The sequence below is a fragment of the Chamaea fasciata genome, unplaced genomic scaffold (genome assembly GCF_029207755.1).
Source record: "Chamaea fasciata isolate MVZ Bird 193981 ecotype frontalis unplaced genomic scaffold, bChaFas1.0.hap1 SCAF_2, whole genome shotgun sequence".
NCBI classification, from domain to species: domain Eukaryota; kingdom Metazoa; phylum Chordata; class Aves; order Passeriformes; family Sylviidae; genus Chamaea; species Chamaea fasciata.
In genome coordinates, this window is record NW_027094087.1 from 88,730,929 (window position 1) to 88,739,025 (window position 8,097).

Here is an 8,097-nt window from a genome sequence, read left to right on the forward strand (position 1 = left end):
GATAAATACAATACATTCTTAATTTTATAGCTTGCCATGTAAGACATTTTTAATAAGACATTTTCAATAAGACATTTTCATTAAATTTTACTGTTTCTGCTATCTGGAATAAGTGTTCAGATATGAGACATCTGATCTGCTCCTCAGAGCTTAGTGACAAAAAAAGATTTAGACAGGGGTTTTTTTTTAAAGGTCTTGAAATGATATTTTAAAAACATATCTGATGCTCCAGCTTTCTCCTCTCCCAAAATCTCATTCTTCAGAGGAATATCCATATTTCTCTCATATTTACACATCCTTTTGCCTGTCTCATTCATCAGCCCTCAAACCTTTAATGAACTTTCCTCCTCCATATAGCAAGTCTGCCCCACATTGCCTCACATCTTTCCTGCCACAAAGGCTTTTTGTGTGAGTGGCCAAATTTCTTAGTCCTTGTTCCCAAACAATTTGGAAATCATATTTGGATTTACTGGGGTTCAGTCATGGTCTCAGATGATTTCATGAAAACTGACCTCTATGCAAATGTGAAGTGAAATTGTCATACAGTATCAGTGCAGTTGTCACAGAACTACACTAGCAAATGAAGATATCATGGCCTGATCAGTGTTTCGGCATAGGAGGTCATTAGGTAGACATGGGGAGGGAGGCTAGAGAAGGCTGGAGCCTTACCTGCTTTTGCTATAGGGAGCTCTAGGAAGTATACAGGTAACTTCATCCCTGATAATTAACAGCTGTGTTAATTACCCATTACAGACTTCTCCCTGATGAGTCACAGCTGTATCCAATAAAGATAAGTGTGATAAAAGGGAGTGGCTTATGTACTGAAGTACATTATTATGGAGGCCCATGCATGTGAGAGTCATGAAGAAGAAGAAGAAGGATCCTGGGGAGAGAGAATCACTGTTGTACGGTCAGTCTGGGTCTGCAGACAGAGCCTGTAGTTGGAACCTGCAGTCACAGTCTAGCTGGATAAAAGCCTGCATTCAGAGTCTGCAAACTAATACCTGCAGTCATAGTTTAGCAGGAAATAACCAGCAGTCAGAGGCTGTAAGGTAAACCTACTGCAGGAGCTTGCTGCAGCCAGGGTCAGTGAATGGTTTGAGTCAGGATGGCTGAGCTGCAAAGAGGAATAAACCAGGACCCTTTTCATGTTGTGATAAATAAGAAGTCTGTGTCTCAGCTCATTTCTACCCTCTAACAAAAGGGCTGCTGCAACAAAGAGCAACATTATTTTGGGTTGCTTCATTTGTCATTTAGGTGTATCCTCTTTTTCTATAGGCTGTCTCTCTTTTGCAGGACATTATGTAAGAATTTGTGCTTAGAGCAGTAAGTGGATTTAGTTTGGGTTCCTTAGATATATAGGTGACAAAAAAAATATGCCACGGCTATAATGTAGACTTCTGGTGTGTTTTTAAAAATTAGGACCAGGTCTGCTTTCAAGAGGGTATGATGTTAGAATTTAATTAAAATGTTTTCTGTGGTATTTCTTGATCATTAAAATGCAGTTTAATGGAAGAAAAAGAGAGAACAGCTGAATGGAATGCATAAAGATTACAGTTCCTGCTTACACCCAATGCCATTTAGGAGCATGCAAATATGGTTGTTAGATTAAGTTCCTATATTGGGTCTTTAAAACTTTCAAATCTGTCATTTAATTTTTTCATTTTTCTGGGACTTTTCTGGAGGAAAAATAGAGGAAGAGGACATTTACATAGTGTGACTTTTGGATGTAAGAATCAGCATCTTCAATTTTAGGGTCTTCTCAATAGTTATAATCAATGAGATTTGAAGGACAAGACTTGAGGTGTCTTTGTTTGAAATTCAAGAAAAAGTAGATTTTTTTTTTGACTTACACATTCCTGTGCTACTCTGTTCTGCTAATGTATGAGAACAAAGTTATTTGCATAGGCTGGAAATGGATTGCTTGGATCTAAAGTACTAGCTGAATGAAATTAAATTAGGGTTTTCACTCTTCATTTCCCTAAGTATTGCGTGTATAGTTACCCTTAAACCAAGGGGTTATAAACTGTTGCTGCTATCATTCTGTATTCTGATAAGGTATGTAGAATATAAATTAATTTGGGGTAGTTGCCAGGACCAAAGGATGTTTTATGCTCAGGTCCTATTACATATATATGTATGTTTATTTGATGTATATTACCTAAAATATTACAATGCTGTCTTGTGTAAAATATTTTCAAGAAATGGACTGAGCTGAGGAGGTAACAAGAACTCAGGTATAGGTATTTTCAAAATTGAAAGATAGAACTGTTGTAAGTAAGGCAATGTCCTGCAAAGCCTCACATTTTTTCTCTTAAAACTATCTACTTTGAAAAGAAATTCTTGCTAGGCTGTTTGCCTAAAAAGCAAAGCTAAGAAAGAAATTAGCAGAAGTGAAGTAATCCTTTAACATGCTTCTCTTGCTATGCCTATAAACACAGGTGACAATCTCACCCCTCAGACAGCCTCCATAGTAATGTAAATGCAAGACCTAACCCAAAAAGAGAGCTGAAGCATGAATGTGTGAGTGCTTCTACTTATCTCTCATGTACAGCCACCATGGTCTTTTATTTTATGCTCAGCTAATACAAATCTACACTTCAAAGAAAGTAATGAAACTTCATAAACCACAGGAGTTGCTTTATTTAAAATTAACACAGTTGCTTTTAAAATATAATTTCAAGTAAATCTATTAAATCTGTTACAAACACATAGAATGACCTCTTACAAAGAGAGCAATTACTTGAAAAAGTAACTTACCGTGACAATGCATGGCTGTACACACTTTGGAGAAGTGTCACTTTTTCAGGCAGAAAGCATTTATCATATCAAAACAGCTATTATCAAATAATCTGCTATGGACCTCTTAACATGGAAAAGGAGGGAGAAAACTTCCCACTTGCTTTTTGACAGCATCTGCTTTGCAGGGTTTGGATAGAGTGTGGCTTCCCAGCCCCTGGTGTGAATATTCTTTTCTTTAGCAAAAGCCTGTCCAGGCAGTCTAGAGCCTTTGGCAGTCTCATCAGAAAAATGACATTCAGATGAAAAAGGTGCTATATTTGCATCATGTGGATCCATTTTTTCAAAATCTAAGCCTTTAACCTGTTTATGTAATATCTTAGGAGGCAGAGTGATACAGAGAGAAATAAAAAAAGCAACTCCTCTTGACACTGAAGTCCAACTCTCATGGTCCTTGATTCCCCACTCTGTTTTCCATGAGCTCAGTGTTGTAATCTGCAAACCTCCTAAGTGGAAGTGAAATACTACTAAATTAAATTTCCCTATTCATTTTCCCTACTTGCTGTTTCTGTATCTCCTTTACAAATGTAAAATTCTCACTGCACAGGGGTGCAGTGTAGAATTCATACCAACACGTCAGTGGCGATTTCTGAGCTGTCGGGTACTTTCCTCCGAGTTTCTATATTTGCCTGCTGGACCTTGTTCTGGTGCCTCCGCCAGAAAAGGAGGCTCTCAGTGAAGGTGATTGACTGTCCCTGTTCATGTCACATTGCTTCAGAGGGTCTGCATTTTTCTCACTGAAGAAAGGGGCAAAACTCTTACAAAGGCCATGTGGGATGGACTTGCTGGCTTCTCTGAATTTTGCTTTGCGGAACTAAGAATAAGCCCCTTAAGCATTATATGGTATTTGATTAACTCCCAAGCACATTTTGCACTCTGTTTCTGTATGTACACTGTGCTTTCTAGATGGTAGTTATAGGGGACATCACTGCTCCTCCCTGAATGAGGAAGAAGCACTGCTGTTCAGGGAGGTTTTAAACACTCATATGGAAGCTGCTAATGGCCAGCTGCTTGCTGAGATGTTCACCAGGAAAATAGGACTTCTTCCAGGACAACAGCAAATGGGGGATATCAGAAATGTGTTCAGGGCCATCCTAACACGTGATCCACCAGGACTGAGGTCTTGGGACGTGCTTGTTTCAAAGCAGCACTCAGAAGATACCACTTAGGCTGCAACAGGATTGCTGTGTGGGGTCACAGCTGGCAGGTGTCAGACACAAAGGAATGAACAGCAAATATGCAGTGAGACCAGATACAGACTGTTTGTGTATTGTGCCAAGGACCTCCTTGTAACACCCCTGCCACTGCTTGAAGGGGACCTGCATACCCTAATAAGCCATGGTGTCCAATCAAATGTGGATACTCAAGCATTTTTTTGCTAAAGGAAGAAAAGAATGGGAACATACCTTATTCCTTTAGAATTCCTATTTCAGTTTGTGTATGTGTATAGCAATAAATAAATGAAATCTGAGAAGCTTTGCCTGTAATATCCCATCCATTTTTGTTGTATCCTTTAGGGCTGAATGACTAACTGAAGCATGAAGCTGGACTCCTGAAAATCCATGGGTAACTGTTGGATTTTTGGCAAAGTTTGGAGTTTCCTGGGTTTCCAATTGGCCATGCAAATGCTCTTAAGTTTATTTCAGTTTGCTAGTTTCCTTTACTGTGGTAAAGTGCTGAATTTCCTGTATGACCAATGACAGAATTGATGCTATTGAGTCTGCTCTGCTCTCTGCAAAGACTTTAATACCTTGTACTGTCAATATACTGGCAACAAGAAAGCCTATTTGCATTTATTAGTTGAAAGACTGAGTCCAAAAAGCAGCACATACCAGACCAGTTGTGATAAGGTCAGGATCAGGTCAGTCTACAATCTGACTATCCTTTGCTGCTCTGGTTCTACCTGATTAATGCTAAGCCACCCAAAGCAGTGGAGCCTTCACACATGTTCATCAATTGTTTGTTCAAATACCCCAGTTCATCCAGGAGAACAAGTTTATCTAAAATATAGCAGAAGGCTGAGGTGATTGCAGCAGAAACATTTTTATGCAGTTAGCTATCAGATGACATCCCTTCTGAGCTCTCTTACAAATTCCTAGGGTAGCCAGTCTGGAAGGTGCACTGTCTGGGCCACACCTAGCCCAGGTGCTCATTCAGGACTCTGCACTGCCCAGAGTCTCTGCAGGCTTGGCTGCTTCCTTAGCTCTATCTCATATAGACCCCTCTGCTGAGGTGCAGGGAAAGCTCACAGACTGTCCCAGGGTGCTACTCTCTGCTGCTTCAGCAAACCACCCGCTATGCTGTTGCCCATCCAGAAACTACTTCAGCTTCTGTTTGTTTGGAAAAACTACCTCTTTGCAATATTTTATTAGAGATTACTTTAGTTACATTATAAAGTGCACTAGATTTCCTTTCAAACTGTAGCAAGCTGGAAATTTAAGATTCTTGGTGCAGAAAACATCTCAACATTAGCTTCTTTAGCCACTAGATCAATTTTCCATTTAATGTGGAATAACTTATGTCACTTGATGGTCTTTAGGGACCTTTTCATAAGAAACCACTTGACAAGTGAGGCAAGTAAGCTTTGCAAGATTTATAATTGATCACTGGTGCTATTGTAGACATGATGGAAATACCATATATAACACAATTTTTTTAGCAAAAAAATATTATTGCTTCATAATCAGGTGTAGGTGTTAGTCTCTGATTTGGCATCACTTTGTCATAATGAGCCTGTGGTTCAGCATCTACAGAATATAAAAATAATGATGTTTTTATAAGGGTTCCAGACATCTTGCCTGTATATGAAATGTAAATACTGTGTTCAATCTTTAGCCCTTGAAATTGGGTGTGAAGGAGGGATTCTGTTTGGGCCTAAATACAGGCAGAGCTTTATTTGTGGGCTATATTCCTATGGAAGTGCAGCTGTTCAAATGCTCTTAATACCCAACAAAGACAGCATTGTTCTGTGGAAGCACGCTTGCCGGGGTTGGTGGGGCTCTGGCCAGCTGTAGGTGGGACGGCTGCAGCAGCAAGAGGCTGTCACTCAGCAGTGCAGGCAGTGGTGCCTGGTGGCTTCTGGCAGAGACAGCAGACCCTGTCTGGCCAGGGGTGTGAACAGCAGGGCAAGAAACACCTGGCTCGGACACAGCTGGGGTGTGGGCAGGCACTGGAACTCAGGCGGCAAGGGAAGGCTTGCAGTGATTCCAGCTAAGGTCTGTAACTGCTGTGGCCTCTGAGCCTTCACCAGCGTCACTTCAGTAGTCATGCTGTTATACTGATTATTGGTTCAAGGCAGCAAACCACAATTTTGAGCAACTGGACTTAGGTGCCCCTAAAATTGTACCAATACTCACTCAGACACCGTTTTCTCAGATGCTTCTGGCATGATCTTCACCTGGTAAAAAAATGGCAAAATCTGGGGGTAATACATTGATTTAGCAAGAAGAAAAGTCAGTGGCATGGGGTACAAGGTACAATCCCTCTTGGTCTCTGTGTATTCACACATAAATTTAGCAAAACAAGACACAGGAAAGAAAACTTATTGTAGGAGTCTCAATCTAGCTGGCAAATCCTGGTCCCTGAGAAGCTGTTCAGATTGGAGAATTTCCTACAGACAGGAGCACAGACAGAAAATGTCATCTGTTGTGTATCATTTCACCATAAAATTGCATGCAGCATTCAATCCCATTCACAAATAATCGTGCAGCATTGTCTTAATGATTTAATTTTCACTAAAATATCAAGAAACTGTGCAATAATATTAAGTAGTGACACTGCTATGACAGTTAGAAATTTCACTAGAAAACTATAAATCCTCCCATTTTGAGGCATAGGACTAATACTAGGGAAGGGGAAATAATAAGTTATCACAAAATGCTAACAAGGTTTTCTTGCTCATTTATTGGGACTATTTGTCATTTTCTGAGAAATAATATCAGGCTAGATGGATCACTAATAGAATCTGTGCTGATAACAGTCATGTACCTGTGCAAAAAAAAAAAAAAAAAAAAAAAAAAGGTGCTTGCTTTGGGGATAACATTTGATTTCCAAGAAAGTCTTCCTTTGTATGTACTTGTATAGTTATAGAGTCTGCACCAGGAGAAAATCAAGATTAACAGCATTTCCCTGGAGCTTGGCTAAGGCTATATACAACACTAGTCTGTAAGAATGATAGTTGGGAGGTTTTATTTCTTTGATTGATTATTTCTTTGTTTTCCAGAGACATGTGGAATAAAGCATGCTGATACTGTCCCTCTGTCTTTCTTCCAGGAGTGGTTTGACTTTACCTGGAGCTTTGACTCTGCTACTGTCTTTGAAGTAATTGATTTATTCTCTGAGTTCACTTGACTTATCCTCTCACTTTGAGGTCCTGAGCACCCTGTTTTGCAGCCTGGACCAACCTACCATCCTATTGGCAGCATGAGGAAAAAATGTGTATTAGCAGAGGAGCAAAGGAGAGAGAATAAAATTAATTTGATCCACTCTCTAAAATGATGACACTTTAAGAGAAGTAACTTATGCAGGGGATTGCATGAACATGATGCCCTCTTCAGCCCTTCATGTGCAAGTTCCCCTAGGGATTGACTTGCTGCAGCCAAGGGCAGAATGGATATTTTGCTATTTGGCTGCTGCTATCTCAATATCACATCCAGAGCCTAAGGCACACAACTCAGCTCCCTCCCTCACATTTTTATTTCTCTCTTTTCCATCATCCTTGCAGTACAGAAAATTTAAAAAGTACAGTGTAAGATCAGTCCTCTCTGTTGACGTTTGTTGCAACACCTATGGGGAAGGAAATACAGAATAAAATCTGAGGTTTATGTTTTCTGTGTCTCCTATTAGTTTCAGTCAAGATCGGCCAAAACACCTTTAATGATGTCAAGGCACAATGTTGAAATTACAAACTGATATTTTAAATATGGCTTATTTTACTAGTTTGGACTGCCTGAGGCTTTGAAAATTTCCTTAGTTCTTGTTGATATGTCTGTAGATCAACCAATTGGTCTTAGACTCTCCTCTGCTAGGAATGTCTCATGTTTCACGAGAAACTATGTGACCAACCCTATGAAACTCACAACCTATATCACTCTCTTTTTAAGCTGAAATTAGATTTAGTGACTTCATATTTGTGAGCTTGGAACAGTATGATATAGCTATTATAAAATAAAATGAAAGATGTGGGAAATAAGTTTACTCACATGCACAAATTGGTAGGACTGGAGTTTTAATGGGGTTATGAATAGAAGTTGTTCCCTGTATTTCTCTAAGTTTCATCACAGCAATTACTTTCTTTAG

The 8,097-nt window shown here is 39.6% G+C and overlaps 1 long non-coding RNA gene across 1 annotated transcript; it reads left to right on the top strand.

Annotated features, from left to right (window-relative positions):
- Positions 1-840: 840 nt before the first annotated feature.
- Positions 841-7,293, top strand: LOC136286059 (uncharacterized). Its single transcript, XR_010719719.1, has 3 exons — positions 841-910; positions 4,317-4,365; positions 7,072-7,293. It is a non-coding gene; the product is annotated as an uncharacterized lncRNA (long non-coding RNA).
- The last annotated feature ends 804 nt before the right edge of the window (positions 7,294-8,097 follow it).